Genomic DNA, 23,619 nt, shown 5'->3' with positions numbered 1-23,619 from the left:
GACCCATAAATAAGAAGACAAGTGATAAGGTTCAGCTCGTCTTACTCCCCTAAAACAGGTGCCTTTTAGAACATTTCCCCCGGTACCTCCAACAAAATCTTCTGGCTGTAGGATGAATGTCGCCTCTTAATACTGTTTTGGTTTTCCATCTCCCTCAAGTTTTCGTGGCAAGAAGATATTTCGGATCACCTGATGATTCGCCTCCTGGGTTATTTCACCATAAGATTTACGATCCTAACGCTACCTGACGTGGGGAAGGGGGGTTGGGTGTCAGGTAGAGTTAATTTAGGTAGTCTAGTAATAAAATGTGAAGCACTTGCGATTTTTTCTCGAAGGAATGTTGTTGGGGTAATATAATGAAACGTCTTGACTGAAACGAAGTTATATACCTTAGTATCCTCAAGTTAAAAAAATGGACACACATATACACACTCACATAAACGCGCACACACACACAAAACACTAACTGTGCGTGACCTCGACACGTGGTAAACGTTGTTACTGTCACTTTTGTTTTCCTGGAGGTGTAAAAAGACAACCGATATTTATGTTCATCGTAAACAGAACCTGTTTACAAAGTCAGCGACAACCAGGTTAAAACAGGAGGATCCAGTAGCGGTGACGTCAGATGTGTGGCCGATGTATTCCCTTCTTAATGACGCGGGGTTAGTTACACCCCGTTCAACCTTGGTAATATATCTTACGAGAAGAAAAAAACAACCACTCTTCTTATGCCCTAATGGCGTGCGTGTTGACAAGACATTGAATAAAACCAGTAAATCGTTAATTTGAATATGAATGAAAAAGAGAAGGAAGAATTAATTTATTTCATGCCCAAATCGCCAACATGTTTTAGAAGGCATAGAACAAATCCCCAAATTGAGTAAAATATACATGAAAGTAATAAACACAATATGCAGTTTAAACCATTAGAATTGTTGACTTGAATATCAATTTAAAAAGTGTGATGGTGTGAGAAGCAATTATTCCGATCAAGCAGGAGGATCACAGAGACCAGCGGAGTGATCAGTGAGCAGGAGGCGCTGCTGGTCACGAGGTGACTGTGCTGAAACTTGTACTGCTGTCACCTGCAGCCTAACAAAGTGTCATTGCCTTTAAGTGACACCTTAATTAGCATCTGTCTGTTCCCTGTCTTATTTATTTAGGTAAGAGGCGACATACGAGGTCAGGTAAGAGGCAGGAGTCGAGTTTCACCTTGTCCCCCCCTCAAAAAACACCTTGTAGTTGTTAGTAAGTAATTCATCCACACGTCCCTACGGGTAGTCATGCCTATGGGGCCCACTGTTACTATTAATTTCCTGTCAGCGTAAGGTAAGCGGACCTCACACCAACACAGAGCCATCAGTAAAGTCTCTACCATTCTCTCTATGTAGTTACCGCACCTGGTAGACAAGTTAGAATATGATTATATGATTACAAGACGCATATGTCAAATAAGCCCCGTAAGAACTAAGATACGTGTATACATGTCAAGGTCGCACTCCACCAAGCGCAAGATGAAAAACAATTTAGGACATGTAGCAGTAAGGTAAATTCTTCTACTTGGTGACATGGTAGGCAGCGTCCATATTTGGGTTGGGTTCAGCTAGAATGTTGCTTGACGCACCATGACCCAGGGGCACCAGAGGGTCAACATGGGTATAAACTGTGGTACTCCCGAGGACGCTGAGGTCTGCTTCTTTATCTTACTCGGATCTGCCTTCTCCAGCTTACCGAGTCCGTAATATCCAGCTTACCAAGATTTGTTTTAAATCAGCTTACCACAGGCTGTCTGCACTGTCCAGGTTAATGAGATCTGCTTGAATAAGCTTATTGGATTTGCAAACTCCAGCTTACTGAGATTGCTTTAAACAGCTTACCGATTGAGCCTGTTTCAGCTTAATAAGAGGGGCTTAAACCAGATTACTGAGTGTACACTCTCCAGCTTATTGTTGCCGCCTCTCTGCACCTTACTCGTATTTTCCAGCTGTAAAATACTAAACTTTTACTTCAGTTTATGGTACAAGAAGGTCAGTTTACATTATCCATTTCTTTTGTACTCCAACACAATAACTGACCGCAGTGTCCTCAAGTAAAGAACCAGTACTCAGAAGGTGTTGACCCACACCATTTTTTACACTACAGGTTACAGAGAGATCATGGATGCCTCCCGTGTGTTATAGAGAACTGAGTTACCAAAAAAGTGAACAAGGTTCTTTCACACGTACAGGTATACAAATAATTAATAAGCATATTATATATAATAACTAAGATTATTGTTAAAATTTTCAGTCTGATAATTCTACGTATATTTCCAGTGAAGTCTCGTGATGATAAGCTACATGATTTTATTTTTTAAGATAACTTGGATATTATTTCTCTGTTGTTATCAAATTTCTATGAAGAGTTACTGTGGAGGAGCAACACGACAACCGCCTTTACGGGGAGAGTACAAACTGGTGATTCTATTCTTCATCCTTAAATATGAAAATACTTCATGCTACTGTAAGACAGGCAACAGGTGACCCCAAGTTATCATTGGTTGCACTCTCTACTATACAGATGATCACATAAGTTGATTTTCCATTTTCATGTTAAAAGGAAAATCTTCGGCACAAAATTTCTGTAAATCAAGAAAAAATTTCTTTAGTGTAGTAATTACAAACAGGTGTTATAATTGGCAGATAGCAGGTGCCAAAACTCCTTCAGTTTGTAAACAACTCGATAACCGACCAATGGCGTCACATCCCCAGAGCTCCCAGTTCAAAGATGGACTATTGTAGGATCTCCGTAACCTTATATAGCGTTAAGGGCAATGAATACTATTATTGTATCAGTAAATACTTCTTTTTTTCTTGCTATAAAACAGAGTCATTTGCTACAGGATTGAGCAACTTTACTACTGTGCTAAACACGAATTGCTTTATCACGATCTCGCAAGTTCTGGTGGTCAAGGCATTGATGATTCGACACTCGGTAGTATTTCCAGTATATATCGAATCTTACGGTATACAGTGGTAAAACCTGATCGACACCTTCGGGCACGTTGAGGTCTTCTAGTTTTTCTGCTCCGTTAAGCTGAGAATCCTCGAGTTTTTCATTTTTCTCTCTCGTCTACGTACATTGTCACAGTATACCATTTCAAAGTTAGAGTCCTCAGTCTAAGATGGCAGACTACAGGTGTTGATCCAAACGTCGATGACTGATAGTGTTAAATTATGATCGATCTATAATTAAGCGACTCTCTGTCTTCATCCTCAAGCAGGTTTATCCATTTCCCCCAGCAGGCGCTACAGTTACACCTTCAGGTATCTGATACCATCTGGTTGGTCATCATCACATAAAGTGCTAAAAGCTTTGTTGCTACTTCACTTACCGTTCTGTCCACTCTGATCCCTCGTGTGAAGTTAGTGAATGTCGTCTTTGGGTCTTTGAGATTTAGTTACAAGAAAACTGTTGAGTTGAGTTTTCACAATACTGAAGGAGGAGGAGAAGAAGGAGGAGGAGAGGAGGGGGAGGAAGGAGGAAAGGAACCGTATCTGAATAAACAAAATCGAAAAAAATTTCTGAAAATTTCTGGGACGACGAACACGGGTAACCGAATATAAAGCATTAAACGACCTGGATCACTTAAGTTTATATATTTTTGTTCGTTTTGCAAATGTTCGTATTTATGGAGATGGTATAAAAAAAAACCCACTAATACCAATGAATAATTTGTAGTTTGTGTGTCTAGTAGTATTAACGATGATAAAGGATATCCCCTAACGTAAGATCATCACTATAACTGACCCTCACACGATATCAACATCAGTTTTAAAGCCACTACACACACAGTTACCTCATTGGGTGTCTTTTATCCACCGTCTGAATCTAATTTAAATACTACATATCTAACCTACTAACAAAATATTAAGACTTTTCGTACGGTTGTTGAGGGAACCCACGCAAGGGACACATTCTTGAGAGGAGATTCACAGGTACCCAACAAACGAGGGATAACAGCACTTCTATAACCCGTTTCCTATTGTTTACTGTACTTAAGAATCGACTGTGATGAATGCAACACTGGGTATTCTGTCAACATTATCTCCCTCCTGGTCCAGACTGCCAGATAAAAACACGATTTCATGGGCCGTTGTTCAGCAGAAAAACCCGTCCTGCTATAAAATACTAAAGCTGTTATTTGTGAAATCCATCTTGATTACTGCCAGTGTTCATTTTTGCTTGAACACTTATTTGGACGTTAAGGTGCGGCAAAAAAAACTGTTGTTGTAGGATAGCATTTGATGTTACGGTACAAGATAATTAACTTAGGCTAAATGAGAATAAACAAAAAAAACATACATATAGATTAGGCCTCCAGTTTATTTCACCTTAATATTTACTTACCCTGACGCTAATCTACCCCCTCAGGTAATGTTATGTTGTTTAATCATTAAGTAAATAAAATTTGGGGGGCTAATCTTCAGGTGATCCGGGAAATCAATAAATCTGAGAAATATGGATGATATTGTGTCCTCCCAGAGATGATTTACAGACCTTATTAATGTCACAATAGAGTCAAACGTTAGGAGTTATGCTGAGTCGACTCGTCATTATCTACATTGGCTACGAAGAACACCGTCTTGGTTCTTCCACCACACCCCGCTGCGAAATGTTTCAAATACTAAGCGGTGGTATTCTTGTGTATACCTTCAGCTTAATGTGAACTGCTAGAATGCTGGACTGGCTGGTTCGACCGATCACGCGCCACATGATAGAATCGGTCAACGTCTGGATGTTTGTACCTGTACGTGACCGACCGCACGCAATGTGATGACCGCGTCGTCCGTGATTAGTCGAGACCGCTAAATCAGAATTCTCATTGCTTATTTATACGTAATGATATATGAAGGCAGTAAGTAATTTTCTAATGTTGATATCTTATTCTGTCCTTATTTAGGTCGATGTATCCATTTATACTGATGTAACAAAGTAATATTTATTAGCTAATTATGCAAGATTATCGACCTGGACAAAACTAATATTCTCGAGAAAAAAATTCCACAAGTGTTATGAGTCTCACCTTACTTCAAGTTTCTCTCCATCGAGCCTTTAAAAAAATACACAAATACTTTAAAAACTTGTGCATATAGAGATTGGCGGAACACGGGTTATAGTTTCCTAACGTATTCTCGCAGGAAACAAGATCACTTTCAGCCTACTCTTCTGTCGTGCTGTACTGTAAGGTATCATATTGTCCAAGGCTACAGTATATTCAAGACACAATGGGTAATACACAAAGCTTATTATTATAAACTATTTACTTAAACAATCGATATATTCTCCTCTAACATTGTGGACATTTAAGTATTTAGTTACTGAACGACTGACAACTAGAGGGTTACCTGCAGACACCCCCTTCAGCTCTTGGTATTGTATGTAAAAGCTAAATTCAACCAAGTTAGCTGAAAATAAAGAGACGAAGTTCCTGTTGTTATTGATTATTACTTGAGGGCCAAAGAGTTTCGTGTGGGTACCATTTAAAAAACAAAAGAAGATATTTTTGTTTAGTCTATTTCAATGCTTGTCCAGTCGGCTCATCAAGCACTGGGATAAGGTGAGGAGGGTGGAGCATGGTGTTCGCTCCTTATTAACTCCACACAAAAAACGGCTTACAAAATCAAGGAAGATGAATTATGTCCATCCTTACCGACTACAACTCTATCGACTGCAGGTAACAAGAAGCAATTCGTTATTAACTATCAAAAGTGATAAGTATGCAGATAATAGAGGAACAAAACAACAATTTTTAATCTTCAGAGTAAGAAAAATAAGACATTCCTTACCATTTCATCTCCGAGGAAAAATATTTCTCAAACGAAGTCCATTTGTCTGTGCCAATAAACTGTTTTCAAGATAATATACTGTATATTGATACTAAGTTAAATTTTAAACTTATAAAATCGTAAGTTTGTGATTTTATAATGTCGATTATTAATATTTGACCATTGACTTGAAACGTTTAATAGGTGAATTATGAGTGAAGATATAATATTAAAGGTTAAGGGATAGATATATAATGGATAGCTTGTAACGATAATGCACTCGGGGGCCAGGTGAGGTCAGGGACGGAATAAGACTGAAGTAATTTGTAGTGATTAGTCAGACAAATTAGGATTCACCTGTCTGTTTCGAGGCCGAGTGTGGGGCCAGGGCAACATTTATTCATAGATATGTAAAATTTCACGACTGAAGATTTTCTTTACAGATAATTTCTTACATACACAGACAGACAGACAGACACACACACACACGCAGTTCGCATATAATTATAATAAACATTTAAAAAATAACATATAGCCACAGTAAGTAGTCAGGTTCTCATTAAATTATACAGGTAAACTTAAACAGGTGAGTAGTAAATTCTAGCTTATCTGCCTAATTTTCCACCTGCATTATTAGTCATTAGTGGAAGGTAGACTAAAGTTTGTTGGAGAATAACGTCGAATTAAGAAAATTTTACCACGCCCTAACTAATTTGCATACAGGAATGACTTAGTGAGAAATATTGACAAGTTTCCAAATAATTAAACATAATGAATTTGTAAGACTATAGCCAAAAACATAGTGCACAGAATTATTCAGTGACAAATATTCCCAAGGATCCGACTAGCTATTTATTGTATTGAAATATAGTGAGACTAATTAACAGGGGTTCCAACTACTCAGAATGCAGGAAGTGGCCAGTAGCTATACACTCGAAAGTAGTGGTATATGTACAGGTGTTTTATTGCTTTAGTTGTCTACCTGAGTGAAGGCGTTTGTATGGGGGCAGGTAGCAGCTGTCCACAGATCGTGTGATTGGGTACACAAATTACTTTTTTCTGCCTCTGCGTCTGTAATTCCGTGTGTGTGTGTTTCCGTGTGTGTGTGTGTGTGTGTGTGTGTGTGTGTGTTTCCGTGTGTGTGTGTGTGTGTTTGTGTGTGTGTGTGTGTGTGTGTGTTTCCGTGTGTTTTGTGTGTGTGTGTGTGTGTGTGTTTGTGTGTGTGTTTGTGTGTTTGTGTGTGTGTGTGTGTGTGTGTGTGTGTGTGTGTGTCCGTGCGTGCGTGTCTGTTTTGTGTGTCCGTGCGTGTCTGTTTGTGTGTGTGTGTGTGTGTGTGTGTGTGTGTTTCCGTGTGTGTGTTTGTGTGTTTCTGTGTGTGTGTGTGTGTGTGTGTGTGTGTGTGTGTGTGTGTGTCCGTGCGTGCGTGTCTGTGTGTGTTTGTGTGTTTCCGTGTGTGTGTGTGTGTGTGTGTTTCCGGGTGTCTGTATTTACATGTGTATTTTACCGTGTGTTTGTGTTTTCGTGTGTGTGTGTGTGTGTGTATCTGTTTTCATGTGTGTGTCTGTGTGCGTATCTGTGTGTTTCCGTGTGTCTGCTTTTCATGTGTCTGTGTTTGAGTGTAGTTGCAGTTGTTATTGTCGCTTTTGTAGTTGTTATTGTTACTTCTGTTCAATCTCAACTCCAGTCTCGATAACACGACACGGAATTAATGAGCGCCAGAGGGAATACTTACTCTAGCATCAAATTGTGTATGACGCAGTACACACTCCTATGGTTAAGTGGCTCCATAATGTACAGTGGCAGTGTCTTGGGTCATGTTAGGTGAAGCTAAATACGTCGATGGTAAATTATATGTCATACGTCGTGTTTTTCTTGCCAAGGATCCTTTATTTTGGACGTTTATTCACTTTATTTTTTCATTTTCTGATTTATTTTTTTATTTTTAATATTTTCCCTTTCACGGTATTTTTCTTATGTTAATTACCTTGACTTTTCAGTTGCGTTGGTTAAGACAATGTCAGCCTTTTCTTACTGACCGATTGGTATTTTTTCGAGCGTGGGTTTTTTTTCTTTTTAATAAATTTCGTCTCATTCATGAACAGCTCCGCATTAACGCATCTTTGAATAATTGGTCAATATCGAGGCATAAAATTTTCAGATATTTTTTTGGGTGTGTCCCTGTCTGCCTAGTGCCTGTCCGGTTATCTCACCAAGTACTGACGCCTAAGGTCAACAAGTAGAACAGCTGGGCGTGTAAAGTTATTATTATTTTTTTTTTTGCCTTTCTCACTTATTATAATTCATCTCATAAGTCTTATCTTGATTTCTGCTAAAACCATTTACCACTATGTTTTTCGTGTTTTGATAATCGCTATGTTTAATACAACCCCTTTTTTTCCTCCATCCCTCACACTATGTTAATTATCGTCAAGGTATTCTTTGGCTATCTTGTTTTCATTAATTTACTTTAAAGCTACAATATAAATACGTTTAAAATATAACTCAGAATACTATAACTGACTTGGATTATTTTTTATGTGTCTTAACCAAAGTATTAAACGAGGCTGTTAATGAAGAGAGAGTTTAGGATGAGGCGCTCGTTATATACAAGACAGCATGTGGTACCTCCAAGTTGTTTATTGCAGGTGTGTTAAGGTCTGATTATAGCAGTAGGTAAGATGTGTGAAAAGTGGCGTCTTCTCCCCCTCCTCACCCCCTCCCCGTCCTCACCCACTCCCCCCTCCTCACCCACTCCCCCTCCTCACCCACTCCCCCCTCCTCACTAACCAGATCACTTATCTAGCAAACAGATTTAATTTCCAGAGATTAGTTCCTTCAGGCTGTTTTAATTCCCTTCCCCCAAAATTGACTAATATTACGTACCTGATATTTAAGATGTTAATAGTGACAAGATGACTTAATATATGAGGGGTCGAGTCAGACATACTAATACTGGTTTACTGACGTCAATATGATAGAAAATTATTGAAGTAAAAATGAGTATGGAGCTAGTATGTATAAAAAAGACTCAGTATGTATGTGTTTTAATTTACTCACCTAAAGGAATTTGTTTTATGAATTTATTGTATCAGTTTGTTATTGAGATTGCTTTACTTATTGTCGGTGAAGGAATATAATTATTGATGGTTGGTGAGGAATTTCTATTTATTCTTAGTTTCATAATTATGGGTATTTTTTTTATTATATTCTTGATAAAGTGTAATGATTATATTTTATTTATCTGTAAAAAATAATAAATACTTTCTTTGTGGATTGATTTTGATAATTAAAAAAAATATAATAACAAGTTTGAGAAGAATGAAGTAAAAAAAAAATGAAGGAAATCAAATATACTTAAAATTACTTAAAAACTTGTTGGGTATTTTCTTAACATAAATAGTTAAATCAATACACAATATCGAGTTCAAGTGTATATAATTAACTAGAGTAGAAAAAAAAACTCACTTAAAATATACAAAGTGACAAAAGAATAAAATGGAAATCCCTCATAACTTGAAATGTATTTTATATTTAACTTATAATTATCTTCTTCATCTCTGGCGTCTTGTTCGACCTTCTTCCATATTGATAAACAGACTTGGATGATCTAATGTTCTTGTGTGTTTGTTTAGTACGTTTGTTTTGTGTTTGTTTATCTGTGTTTAAGTATTTGTTCCTTTGTTTATGTTGGTATGCATTTGTTTATTTTTGTTTATGTTTGTTGTTTATGTATGTTTTTATTTATTGAAGTATATTTGTTCCAGTGCTCCCTATCACAGAAATGGCCAGCCTCCTTATGTATCATTAAGTACACACCAACTGGCTGAAGGAAATAACTAAACAACGACCACATAACGACTAGCTCCCCTAGTCTATTTCACTTCAAGATTAACCATTCCAAACCTAACCTAACCTGACCAACCCTACCTTACCTAATGGCTTGGTTATGGCCTATTAAACCTTAACCTTTATTGGACCTGAACCTTTATACACAAAACCTATCTCACTGAGGTCGAATAACACTCAGTAAAGACCTAATATATTTTCACAGTCAAAACTTATTCTCTTACTTTAATTTACTACAAGTTTAAAAAAAAATGTTTGAGGGACAGGCATAAGACTGAAAAAAGGCATCAGTCAATATGTAAAAAAAAAAAATCTATAAGACGAAACTATGGATATGAAGCGTGTAACGGAGACCGATGAAGCAGGATGAGTCGAAGTTTCGGCGAGTGAGATTTCGAACTAGTCATTCTAGTGTTTACAACGAGGAAAGAGGCAAAAAGGAAGATGAATAGGAAGAATAAAGGGGAAAAATAAAAGAAAGAAGAGGAAGGTAAGAGATAGAGAGTAGATGCCTGACTAATTGACAAGTTTGTATATGAAAATAAAATCAATACGCTATCCGAACCACTCTCGTCTAGTTGGGTAATCTCCTCTCACATGCGATACACCCACCCTCCCCCACCCTATTTATTAAGTAAGCAGGACTAATACACTAGACCGCTTATTAGGGATAATTGATGCGTGTTAATTACCTCTTATAGTCCAACATACCTCTCGATATAACACGTCCTTAGGAAGTAGACCGATGTACATCAGTATACTTTTGTGTAGGATTTTTCGGTCATATTAGTATACTCTCATCTTATATAGTATATATATATCTCACTCATATAATATACTTTCTTGTGATACAGTATACTAACCATTTGAATATATGCTACTTTCTCATATGGTATACGGTATACTAACCCATAAATTGGATAGTAATTGACTGGTAGGCCTATAGGGGTAAGACGCTTTCCTCTACTGTACAATTAGATGTTATAGCCTTAATTCTCCACAACAATGAAATTTTTTATTTTTCTTGCAAGTTTACTGAAATAAAAACAATGATTAGGTGTTTGTCGCAATGTAATTTTCACTAATAATATCAAACTATCGCCAACTGTGTCTGAACATCAATAGTGATTTAAGTACAACAGTAGTGATGTAACTTATTTAGATACCAAGGTAATGAGGGTCAAACAGGATAACAGGTAGAGAACAAATTAACACTGTGCTGTGCTTGCTACCAAAACCAATGCTCAGGAGTGTAGTCTAAACCAAACATCGCAATAAGTTCGGATGTCATAAATTTCAGGAGCTTGACAGGTAAATTCGTCATTAGAGGGATCAGTTTTTTGTCTGTCAGGTGTGTCATTATCTGTACGATTTATTTCTGTGTAGTAACGTGTGACTTAGTGTTTATAATACTTGGTGCAGCTCGTGACAATAAATTCAAAGTGATTAAATTAGAATATTATAAACACGTTTCATTGCTTCCATGTTGAGTAGATGATAAGAGAGTGAGACGCCACATAGCATCAAGGAACAATATATACTGCGTTCGGTTGAAGAAATGTTTCCAATAATCACGATACCCAAAACGGGGGGAATGATTTATTTTTCTTGAATGTATATTGATTTTAGGTGTGTTTCTAAGCACCAGTCAGTTTATTATACAACCAGTTTTTGACATTAGCTAATTCATAATGCAGGAATGTGGAGTCGTGTGGCTGGTATAATGTACACACATCAATTAACGGTACAAGTTTTATTTTATCTTTTTATGTCTAATAATTATTTATGGTTTTGCTTCAAGGTAGATCATTTTTCCCTTAGTTTCAGCACTGTAGATATTGAAGTCCTTCTTGGCTTAGTTAGGAAGGCTGTGGAGTCCATGCATCGTTTAGTAGCCTTATTTAACACTCCTTGCTATAGAGCGGAAGATGTGCTGTAATCCAGATAAATACAAAAGTAATTAAGAAGGATAAAGTTGGAGTTTTTGACCGATTATTTTTTTCTCTTTGCGATAAACTGCGCAAAGAAAAACTATAAATGTTAAGAAAAACGAAAGGGTTGAAAATGTAAGTTAGAGACCATATGTGTTCACAACTGGGTGGACTGAGGGAACTCCGAGAACGAACCAGTGTCCCTTAGGTTAAAAGGCGAGCGTTGTATCTACCCAGCCAAGGTATTAAATAATTTCATATAAACGAGAAAAAGAAAGTAAGCAAAGTATGAGTTTTTTTATTCTAAAGATCGTCTTTAATGATCTGAAGAAAAAAAATCCTTGAACCAAAATTGCTGGTCTTCATGAGCAAGGTGTCTTAATAACCCCAAGTAAAGTTGTTATAATGAAAAATCAGACGAAAAAAGACGCTTTTCCAACTAAAGGATAATAAATGACTAAAAAAAAACTTACGTAACATCAGATTAATCGGGAACAAAAGAAACGAGACCTTGTTATAGGGCATCACTTTTTATAACCCACAACAACAGTAAAAAAAAAAGGTAAAGAAGGTTATGTTCATCCAAACAAGCCGACTCCTGTGATAAATAGATCCCTCTCCATTATAAGACAGAGCCGCATCATCTTAATTAAATGATGGCGGGCGAGACCACACCCATTGTTTGTGTAGGGGTCAGCCCGTTGATGGTCAGACCCTCCCGAGTGTGAAAGTCACGGTAGCAGGTGGCTCTTTAATCTCAATACCTCACTGATTTCATACCTCGCCTTCGTGGTTAATAAGAGTTTAAAGGACTCCTTAACGCGTGTGAGGGAGAACCTAGTGAAGGAGGACTCGTGATGGTGAAGGGGAGGTGTTGAAGGCATCACCTCCCCGCTGAGCACGTGAGTAGGAGTAATGACGGGCTATTAATTATATCATGATCCACCGCTTCTCGTCACCCGCCGCCTCCTCACAGTCTGTCCAAGGTTGACCGACGAACAAACTTAACTGAAATTGTTTTATATTAGCTTTATATACGAAGATTTTCAGCGTGTTATGTTTGCTTTTAAGTCTAAGTTAATATTACTCATGGACTTTTTTTTCTCTTTATTTTGTGGTAGAGGAATATAAATATTTATTCGTTTAATAGAAAATGAAACGTAATTTATTTTCGTACTTCCTTGTATGAAGATTTAATGACACAGGCCAGCCAACATAATCATCTTCTAATCCTAAGATAAATTTCCCAAATCAGAGGTGTGTATTACCGTCAAACACACAGTGAGATTTAAGAACCTCTGAGGCAAATATTCCACATTTTCAGCGGCAGGGGAACACTCCACCCTCAAGCGGCGGTAGATCAACTTACCTAATAGTATATTGCTCATGCACAAGACACCAGGTCCTGACTGTGTTAGTGGGATATAATCTTGATACTCCTACGGTTGACAGGTGACGATACATCCTGAAGACATATTCTGTTTCATACGATAATACACAACAAACAATCAAAGGTGTACAGTAATCACTTTTATCGTCTAGCTTTCATAATGTTTATCAAAAGTTACTTATCCAAGGTACGTGTTATTACCTGGAAGTAATTACTATTGAAATGCACAAAAAGAGTCAAGAGTATCACGAAATGGGTTTTACAATTGTCTTTGTTATTGCAAATGCTCCAAGCAAGCGTCCGGCTTCCCACCATTTACTGTGCATGAGAAAGCAATTACTGTGCTTGAGTGACTGCATCACTGCACACCAAAATTACACACAAAGAGTCAAATCATATGTTACGCACAGATGTTACACTTTTATCCTCGTCGTCGACATGAGTAGTGAATTGTCTGTGTGGCCATCAGCTTCCTCTGCCCCTGTACAAGCAAAAACCAGAACTTAATATTCCTTGGAAATGTTTACTGAAAATCTTACATCGTCGAGTTTGCCAGTAGTTGACCTGCGTGGCCGACGACATTAACAGTTTTAACATTCCGAGGCGAACATCATTCCTCCTCACTGGTTTTGTCAGAATATTTACTCAGATGAAAACAGCTCTGGAAGCTCCACAAGTGAAAGGGTTCAGGAGTCATCCATCACAATCCTGGCAGGTATCTGTGGATTTTGAAGCCAAACATGACATCTTGTGTACATGAATGTCTGCCACTCGCACCATGAGTCCACATAAAGTCCATCAAACACAGGATCTGGTTCTCCAACACAGACCCACAAGCTTACGATACTGCGTACATCTGCATCGACCAGGAGGAAGACCGTTCTCAACTCCTCCTATGTACCAGAGTCTGGGTGAGTCACTTTACTCTGCCTTTGTACTATCAATATAAAATTTTTACCAAAATATCATGTTACTCAATAGGACTAGTTTTGTGATATCGATCATTTGTGGGTTTTCTTACTGTATAGAGAAAACTCACTATAATGAATGTTTTCACTTTACACTAATAGTCTAAATTAACGCAAACATCATGAAGTATCATTACTTTGATATATGACTCCGTTATTTGTTAGTTAAGGGCGTCTTGGTGAGTTGGCTTGGTAACGGGCAGAAGACATGATCATTCTGTACACTTTCTGGTGGTAGTGATGGAGCGACCCACAGGCTGCTGCCTCCACCAGGAGAGAGAAATAATTTTTACTGTCTGTTTATCCATTATGAAGAATACAAGTATTAATGAACACATTAACGCATATTCAAAAATACAAAACACGGAGACACACACAAGTTAGATATACAGAGATTACTCATGTTTTTATTCCCACCTAACTGGTGTGAAGTGAACGTATCATGTTAAGATCGAATCTCAGCTTCATTTGGACCTTGTTGTGAAGATTGTTTTAATGTTTTACTCAAACTGAGTCAGTTAAAAGCTGGAATACATTTCCTTTTCCAGAAGAAATGAAGCCCGAAACAGGGTTTTAATTATCGTCTGTTTTGTTTAATTTCTTATTGCAATGACTAAACTTATCTGGTTAAGTCCAATTTATTTTTTCATGTGTTCTTGTTTTATTGGACTACAACATGATTAAACTGAGGGAGGTGGGGGTGAGCGGGGTTTGAAAGGGTGAGTGGGGGGTTGCTTGGGTGAGTGGAAGGGGGGTTGAATCAACCCTTGGCATGTAATCATCGTTAGAATGTAATCGAAAATGTATCAATTTTGTTTCAGGTTCTTATCTCGGCTGTATTCAAAGTTTCCGTAACACTACTTTACTATTTTTCAGTTACAGGGAAATAAAAAATGAAGACGGAATCAACACCAAGAGTTGTTAACACCAACGTCACTAACTGGTATAAACTACCCAGTTCGCAATACCGACATGAACTCCCCTAAGGAGAAGACACATCACTAATCTATAGCTGCATAACACTGAAATTAACCAATTAATATACACCTGCAACACCATCAAGTCCGCAACCTAGGATATTAAATGAACACTTTAACCCATTGGCATTAATTGTCTCATAAGAACCACGAACACGAACAGATATGAGCTATTGAGATGAACCAATTTAGTCTAGACATGTGAATTCAAACCACGTGAATCCTTAATCTGAACCAAATATTATCAGACAGAATTACAGACAGTACAGTACACCAGTAACCAGAACGAGACATATGAATCATAGGCGACTCAGTGTTTCAAAGCAGGTGGCATGAACAACCATTTGAATGGGCGACGCATTTTTCAAAGTTTCACAAACTACGCATCCTGGTCATCAATGTAACTCCCATATTCGACTTCCAGATTAAGCAGAGTTGTGCTTTAGACTGAGACGAATACTGTCAAGATGTACCAATTTATCTTCCTCTTATTGTCAGTCATTCACTCACAGAAAGTTTAATGGCCCTGAAGTGTTTGGTATAAAAACATCGAGTGACAAACCGGTTGTCAAAGCAATTAAAGGATTTATATAAAAACAGAGATACGTAAAAAGATTTTTCTTACTATTAATTTAACTGACAGCTGCTTCTTGGTGATCAACAAAAGATACACGTATGTTGAAATGCTCAGAGTCTTTTGGTTTGTTGTCGATGGTCCTGTTTAGTGATCCCGTCCTTTTTTCTTTCATTTCATTTTTTTCGTTATCGTCCTCTAAGGGGTTTGAACATCTGTACCTCATAAATACTCGAAGAAAATGACTCACGGTTCTCAACAGTATATTCATATAAGTCACAAAGATATTTTAACGACCCTCATTACTGAAGACCAAAGCTCAAGATACAGATAAAGTAATTTGATAGTGTTGTTGTTCTCAAGAGTTTCCTTTCACTCTGCTCTCCATTTTCCTTAAAGGGGGACAATGTATAATGGTAATTCAGTGAACCCATTATTGAAGGACACAGAACAGGGGTCAGTCGTTGGAATTTAATACATTATAAATTTTCTTAATATTCCCCTCATCGCTTCTCTTCCCATTTTCTACACGGGAGACTGAAACATGAGACTCGGACAGGTGTAAATATTCAGAGTGTATGTCAACATATAGTGTAGAATCATCCTGGTTTTATTTATAACTCGCCCTCCAATTATCACCAGATGTTATATATTACAATAATACCATCAATAATTTTTTTTAGACAATTTAGTATGTTGAAAAATTTATATCATAAATTTCTCAGGCATATAAGTGTGTGTATATTCTACTTTTCTACCTTAATAATAATAATAATAATAATAATAATAATAATAGTTACTATTATTATTACTTTTATATCATTATTATTAGTAGTGATAATTTATATCTAATAATCACAATAATTTACCCTCTGTTAGTTAATTACATTTATCATTAAGTAACTTCACCTTCAATATTCAACTCGCTATTATCTGACCTTTAGTTAAGTAGAATGTGAAAGTAAGATGTTTTCGTTTCTGTACCACAAGACTAATACATTCACATGTAGTGAAACTGAATGGAGAGTGAGAAAAAAATACCCAATTATAGGTGGCGGTCATCTGAGCTATAGGATGTGAGAGAAAAATTATAGTGTCCTCTCTCCCTGAATCAATAAAAAGTGAGATAAGAGATTAATGATAGGGTGGGTAGGGTAGGATGATAGGGTGGGTAGGGTAGGATGATAGATGGTGATGGTGAGCTGTAGGGAAATAGGATGACTAGGATAGTAGATGTTGATGGTGTGTCGTAGAGAATAGGGTGTAGGATGATTTGTTATTGATGATGATGACAGTATACCGATATGTTTGAACAGCTGAGAAGGTCTTTTTACCATAAAGACCTCAAGGTTAGTTTCTACGAATATGTCGATGTAAAGGGTTAAGGATTGAAAGATGTTGTGAAAGTAGAAAAGGATGGAAAGAGGGATGTAAGTAAGGAAGGATTTAAGATGAAGTAAAGAGGATGTAGATCGGGAAAGAAGAAAGGAAGTTGGCATTTAGGAAAGAATGTCAAGAGAGAAAGGGTTGAGCCACTACCTGTTAATTACTAAGAGTCGACAGGGGATTAACACCGGTATAGTCACCCTGCAGATCATAAGGTATTGTACGAATGAAGATATACCTTGATATACAGACTAATACACACATATTCTTCCAATGAGAACTGATTTTTGGAGTTACATTATTTCTTTTTGATGGTTTTGTTAATTTTGTGATGAATACATAAAAGTATAATAATCCCGTTACAAAGTATACCTGGGAAATATGAATGATAAAATGTATATAAGAAAATTAACACATACTTATTCAGAATAATTCCTAGGTTTAAGACATTATATACCTAATGCGTATATTAATTAATAATGAATGCCCAAAATAAATCTCTCAATAATATATATTTCAACTGTGTCTGTATGTCAGGAAAGTTAACGTTACTTATCGCTGGAATAATTTTGGGTTCTTATTGTTGTTGTTGGTAATGGTAAAGACCCGTTTTATCAAGCAACTTACCTATTGCCTTAAGGTCCCTGGTTAACCCATACCTTTCACTCTTACTTTAAAAGCAAACCTATGTTTCCGCCAATCAGTCTCTTATCTAAAGTACATGGAAAACTCATATCTTGCAGCTTGGATACATATATATATACAGTAGGTTGTACAGCTGGAGACATTTCCGACTGGTACACTCAACGTTGTCTCCGTGAGGTGTGAACCCCGAGAGTATCTGAGCGTGAATCCGAAGCCTACAAGTTACTCGGTGAGACGCGAGGTGCACACAGTAGCCTGGGACCACAATGATATAATTTGACTCATTACCTGATCCAGCAACGTTTACAAAGTTTAATTGATGTAGTGTGGACGCTTTTAACGTGGGGTGAATAATATCTGTCCTGCAGTGGACAATATGAGGCTAAAACAGTTGGTTACACAGTATAAATCTACCACCGCTCACCCGCTCACCCGCCCATTTGTCAGTCCGTCCATTCATGTCTGTCTAGCTGTCGTTTACCTATAAATTACATACAAACTTAGAAAACCATCAAACCCTAAATTCGTGATGTCTATATGGTAAAATTTCAGGAGTTCACTGTACCCGCAATTTCAGCTCATATTAGTTCCCAAATTGATTAAACCAGTATGATGCACCGCTTCCCCTCCCTCCCCCACCCCAACCCACCCAGTCTGGCCCCGTAAGTGATTTGGACCGTAAACACAGAGGAAGGATTCGGTCAGTGTCTGTTTCGCCCCAAAGCAAAAGGATAATCACAGCCTGGCCAACGCAGCCCCTTATACCGTACACCCTGAAGATGTCTTTAATTCCGAAAACCCTTGAATGTTTTTGTGTTTTTGTTTTTAGTGATTACTGTATGTGTGTTTGTGTGTGTGTGTGTGTGTGTGTGTGTGTGTGTGTGTGTGTGTGTACCCTCATCTCACCACCCAACTGTACAGCAGTAACTTAGCCCCATCAAGGTCTCATCATAGTTGTATCTCACATTACACAAGCACGCGGTTACGCCCCCCTCCCCCCGATGGAGTCAAGGGTATCAGATTCTTCAAGGGATAATTCCTCCGCTTTATTACTGAGATTTAAAGTGGCTGAAGTGTAATTTTTTTGTGCCATACGATGTTGAAAGATCGAATAAAAAAATCCTGTTTTGGTTTAAGTGCAGTAAAATTCTCATCAAGCTACTCTTAATGACAAAGCCGTTCAGAGTTACTTGCTAGTTAAGACATTTCACTCTCGTAAAAGATAAAAGAATGTAGTTTGTGTTGTTGTTTTTTGGGGTTTGAATGATAAAGTTTATGTAGAACTTTTCTTGCATAGATTATATGCTTATTATATATAAAGTATGCATATATTTCTATAGTTATGTGCAGTTATGTACATGCTCGTGTCAGTGTGTGTGTGTGTGTGTGTGTGTGTGTGTGTGTGTGTGTGTAAAATTAATTGAACGAATCATTAATTTCTTAGGAAAAAAATCAATCCACGTAATCGTAACCTATTCTGTCGACTACATTACTAATTCTTTGTGAAACTGCAGAAGAAAACCTGGAGACTGTAAATTCCTATATCTTCAATGACTCGTCCATGAAAGCTTAGTAAGTTAAGTCTCAAAATAATGCTTCAAGCTGATCATTAAGCTTTTACCTACTTCATCACCTATAAATTAACACATTCATACTAAAGACAATTGCAGTTTACCCTTTGAATTTATGATTAGTAAAAAAAAAATAAACATTCCAATATCAAGAATGTACTGGCCAAGGTACCCCAAGTCGACCTAACTGTGAATGGGTACCTGACAGCATTATATACCAGAAGCATTATACATAGAAAAAAGAAGAATTCTTATACGAGATGCTTCAGATTGAGGCAGAGAGACTTGGTGCATATTGCGCAATCCAACACACGAATGACGTAACTCGCACAACCAGCAGCGTATGCCATTCCAATAAAATAAACACAGGAATAACTTTTTAAAACTCACATTGACATTATTAAACTAATATATACAGTATTTAAACCTGAATATACCACAAAAATGTTTGTTAATAATAGTCACTCATAGATACAAATACACATACGTATAATACTCTCATTTATACGCACATAGATACTCAAATACACATTACGTGCACATATATAATACACACACTTTAAAATACGCTCTCACTGAAATACAGACACAGACACACGTGCACATACATACATACTCAACTGGACACATACATACACTAAGTACACATACACACGCAATAACCTAACCTAAAACGTATATATACACACAAGAACATTCCGAACATCTAACATACACCTCTTACAACATCCAATATATTACTCTCATACCCAACAAACATCTCTCCCGACACCTAGATATAGCTGTCCTTATATGAACCGGAAATAACGACATTAGTTACGGGCATTATAGTCAAAGTTACGTAACAGAAGGAAAACAACAGACTTATATTGGTATCAAAGGTTCATATTTTTGCTTGAAAGTATTTTTGTTTAGGTATTTTTCTTATACTTTTGACGTAGATGTAGTATTTTTATTTTTGGGGGTATTTCTAAAAGTTTACGAATGGCGACTATTAGTAAACGTTTGAATAATGGAAATATAATGAATAATAAGTATATTTATCACTTCATCAATGCAAGTATGTCATTTTGTGAAGAGTCTTTATTGCTATTTTAGATACTTTGGAAATTATTACTATTATTATTATTATTATTATTATTATTATTATTGCGCCGCTAAGGTCAGATCAAGTATAAGATGCCTATCACCACGAAACATCACCAGCCTCTTAACCTGACCAGTTTCCCCTTAAGAAGAAAACGAGAAAGTCACATTATCTGTCCTCAAGAACTCTATTACACGCTTTCTTAAACGAGGAGTCAATTTCCATTCTATATTTTCCCATTATGGTGACTTGATATTTGACACTTTAATATACGTGTTAAATTCCTGCGCCATGAAAAATAATACTGCAGATATTTTTAGTTATATCGTAAATACTCATTTATATGAAGAATTATAAAATTATTTAAAGACCAATTTACTAAACATGGTGTAAAAATGTAACAATTTCGTTTTGTTTTTTATTATGGATAAGGAAATGGTTTACAAGTTGGAATTTTATTATTAATTTACCTAATTCAGTCTAGTAACAGGTATTTCTGTGAGATTTTAGAAGGTCTACACCAAAGGCCGTTGTACATAAGCTCGTCTTTTTATGGTTCTGCTTCACAGTGGCTGCATGTGAGCGTTTTTGTGCCTTACAACGTTCAATGCTCTTATAAAGAAACTCAATTTTGGTTTACACGCTGTAAAAATCCCATGAAACTATCTTGATGATACTACACTCGAGGGGTGCTCGCTGATTAAGATATTCCATTGTCATAAAAAAAAAAGAAGTAATTTATTTGACTTAATATATAATATAGGTAACTTTCACTTAAGACATGAGCACGTATATTAATTAGTGCTTAAACAGTACTGTAACGGGCTACTGTTGGCAAGTTTTTGAATGAAAACACAGATTAAAGTAACTGATGAAGCTCGTAGCTGAGTTAACTGAGGTGGTGACGTAATAACTTGGTCTTCATGACCTGGTTCATTATGGAGAAACTTTAGTCTCTGCTTAGTAAACTATGCGTTAAGGTCCTACATCGTGTGTGTGTGTGTGTGTGTGTGTGTGTGTGTGTGTGTGTGTGTGTGTGTGCAGTTACTTTAATAGTGCAATTAATCTTGAGTTAAGTTTAAAGGCATGTAAAACCACTTTATGCCCAGGTAATAAACGAAGTAATAAAAGGTAAAATTATTGCAACCATAACAAAAAACTCAGTGAGCTTGGTTCCTTACAGTAGTTTCCTCCTTGACGTCACTATACCTGGAAAACTGGGCTAATAAGACGACACCTGAGGCAGGTGTCTCATCAGTGTGATATAGTAAACAAGTGAACAAACTCAGAAATTAAAGGTGATTTCTTTATATGTCTTCCTTTTCATTGTTTCACATACATGCTGTAGAGGCAAAACCAAACCTTAATACAACTGCGCCGTTAACTGTCTGGTGTGTATATCTTCTGTCGGTGGTCAGTGAGAAAGTGTTAAACAAGTTTAGAATTCGTTAAAAATAAAATAGCCGTACGTGTGGCAGCTATAAATTGGACGCTATCCCGACAGGAGTTGCAGAGAAAGGTGTTGTACTTAGTTCGTCCCCAAAGAATGCAAGACTAATGAAAGATAGTCACACAGATAATCAGACAGACAGATAAAAGACAGAATTGTTGACAGGGAGGCAAGATTAAATACAACGCATAAACAAAAAAAAAACACTGGACATGTCTCAGGGTCTAAAAACTGTTTACACACACACACACACACACACACACACACACACACACCTAAGAAACTTATCAACATGTCCTTGACTATCATGCGAAACTCATATTAACAGAAAAAAAACCCACACACTCTAAGATAAACCAAAAATAATAATTCATATAATCTTCCCAGACAGCATTTAAAGGTAAGAGTGAAGGTACAACTCGGGAACAATCATTAACAAAGGTAGGGTGTATTCAGGTAAGGATTTAAGAGAGAAGTGGAGCAGCTCAACAACTCCCCTTGAAGCACGCCACAGTCTTTCCTCTGTTATTAACGGTACTAAGGAAGGTGTTGGTTTTTGTTACACAGGCACAAGTCCTGATGTCTGAAGCTGCTCAGTTATTAAACATCATATATGGGGCAATGACTACGTGGCTGTATAATGATGATGATAATAGCAAAACCATTACTGTTAACTATTGCTTCATCTACTGCGGCTACTATTGCTAGTTGTATTGGCAATAATAATAATAATAATAATAATAATAATAATAATAATAATAATAATAATAATAATAATAATAATAATAAATAAATAAAATAATAATAAAACAATCTTTAATCATAACTTTACATCTCACCAACTAGTCTGACAGAAATTCAACTCAAGAGGAAATCATCTTCTATGCCCTAATGTGTATGCGAGAGAGAGAGAGAGAGAGAGAGAGAGAGAGAGATAATTGCCAACTCACGTCTGTGATCCCTCCCTCTTACTCCCCCCCCAAAAAAAAAATAAAATAAAAATTTTACTCATCTCAACCCAAAATAACGCTGGCAAATGACTCGCCATTTTTTCTACTTCAGTAAACGACACAAAACTACACGTCTTCTGAGTTTAAATTACGGGAGAAATATTCACCACTTCGTTCCAAACTTCCCCTCAAAATGTGGATGGGAAAACCTGGCAAGTTTTCTTGGTAAGTAATAACATTGAAGAGAAAACCGTATGTAATTTTTAAGACAACCTTCATGGGCATCACTTCAATTACAGCGAAAAGCGTGAAAGTAGGACCCATACGCCTGACTGCCCCTTAGCGTAGTCGACAATGCACTCGACCGCCTTAAAATCCTAAAAATAAAGTGATATACCCTTTTACTGACGAGGCCACTATTTACTGCTGGCATCGAACCATCGATCTTTAGGATGGGAAACGAGTGCTGTATACACTCGGCCTCTACACGCCATTTGGTAATTGTTACTGAATTCTCTTTAACTATTAATATTTTTTTTATACACTAGATGCTAAAATAAAGGACTAGTCAGTATATCTATCTAAATCTACCTCAAGGTGTTGATAGCGTATCGTTTTCCGTAACTGTGGATTTATAAAAGCTACGTATTTATGTCTTGGGTTGAAGAAAGATTTAGAATACTGTAAAACATACCAGGAATCCTATTTCTGTGTACGGCTGCAGTAACTATCACGAGATCACGACTTTTCTGTTCGTCTATTTCCGAAATGTGACAAGGATGAGACTCTGAAGGAAGTACAACGGTTATTATTATCTATTAACTTACACGGTGAAAACCTCCAAACTTTTTACCACAAATTCCATCGCGGAAGAAAAATTTTAATAACACTTTTATTTTTGAATTTTTCTTCAGATGCAGTTTTGTTTTCGTTTTTTTTTTTAATGAATGTAAAAATAAAATCTCTCATACGCGTATTATAAAAGGATAATTTATGTGAGATATAAGTATGGTTTAATTTTTGCATTTATTTAT

This window comes from Homarus americanus, unplaced genomic scaffold (genome assembly GCF_018991925.1).
Source record: "Homarus americanus isolate GMGI-L3 unplaced genomic scaffold, GMGI_Hamer_2.0 scaffold23651, whole genome shotgun sequence".
Lineage (NCBI taxonomy): Eukaryota > Metazoa > Arthropoda > Malacostraca > Decapoda > Nephropidae > Homarus > Homarus americanus.
This window is presented reverse-complemented; position numbering follows the sequence as displayed.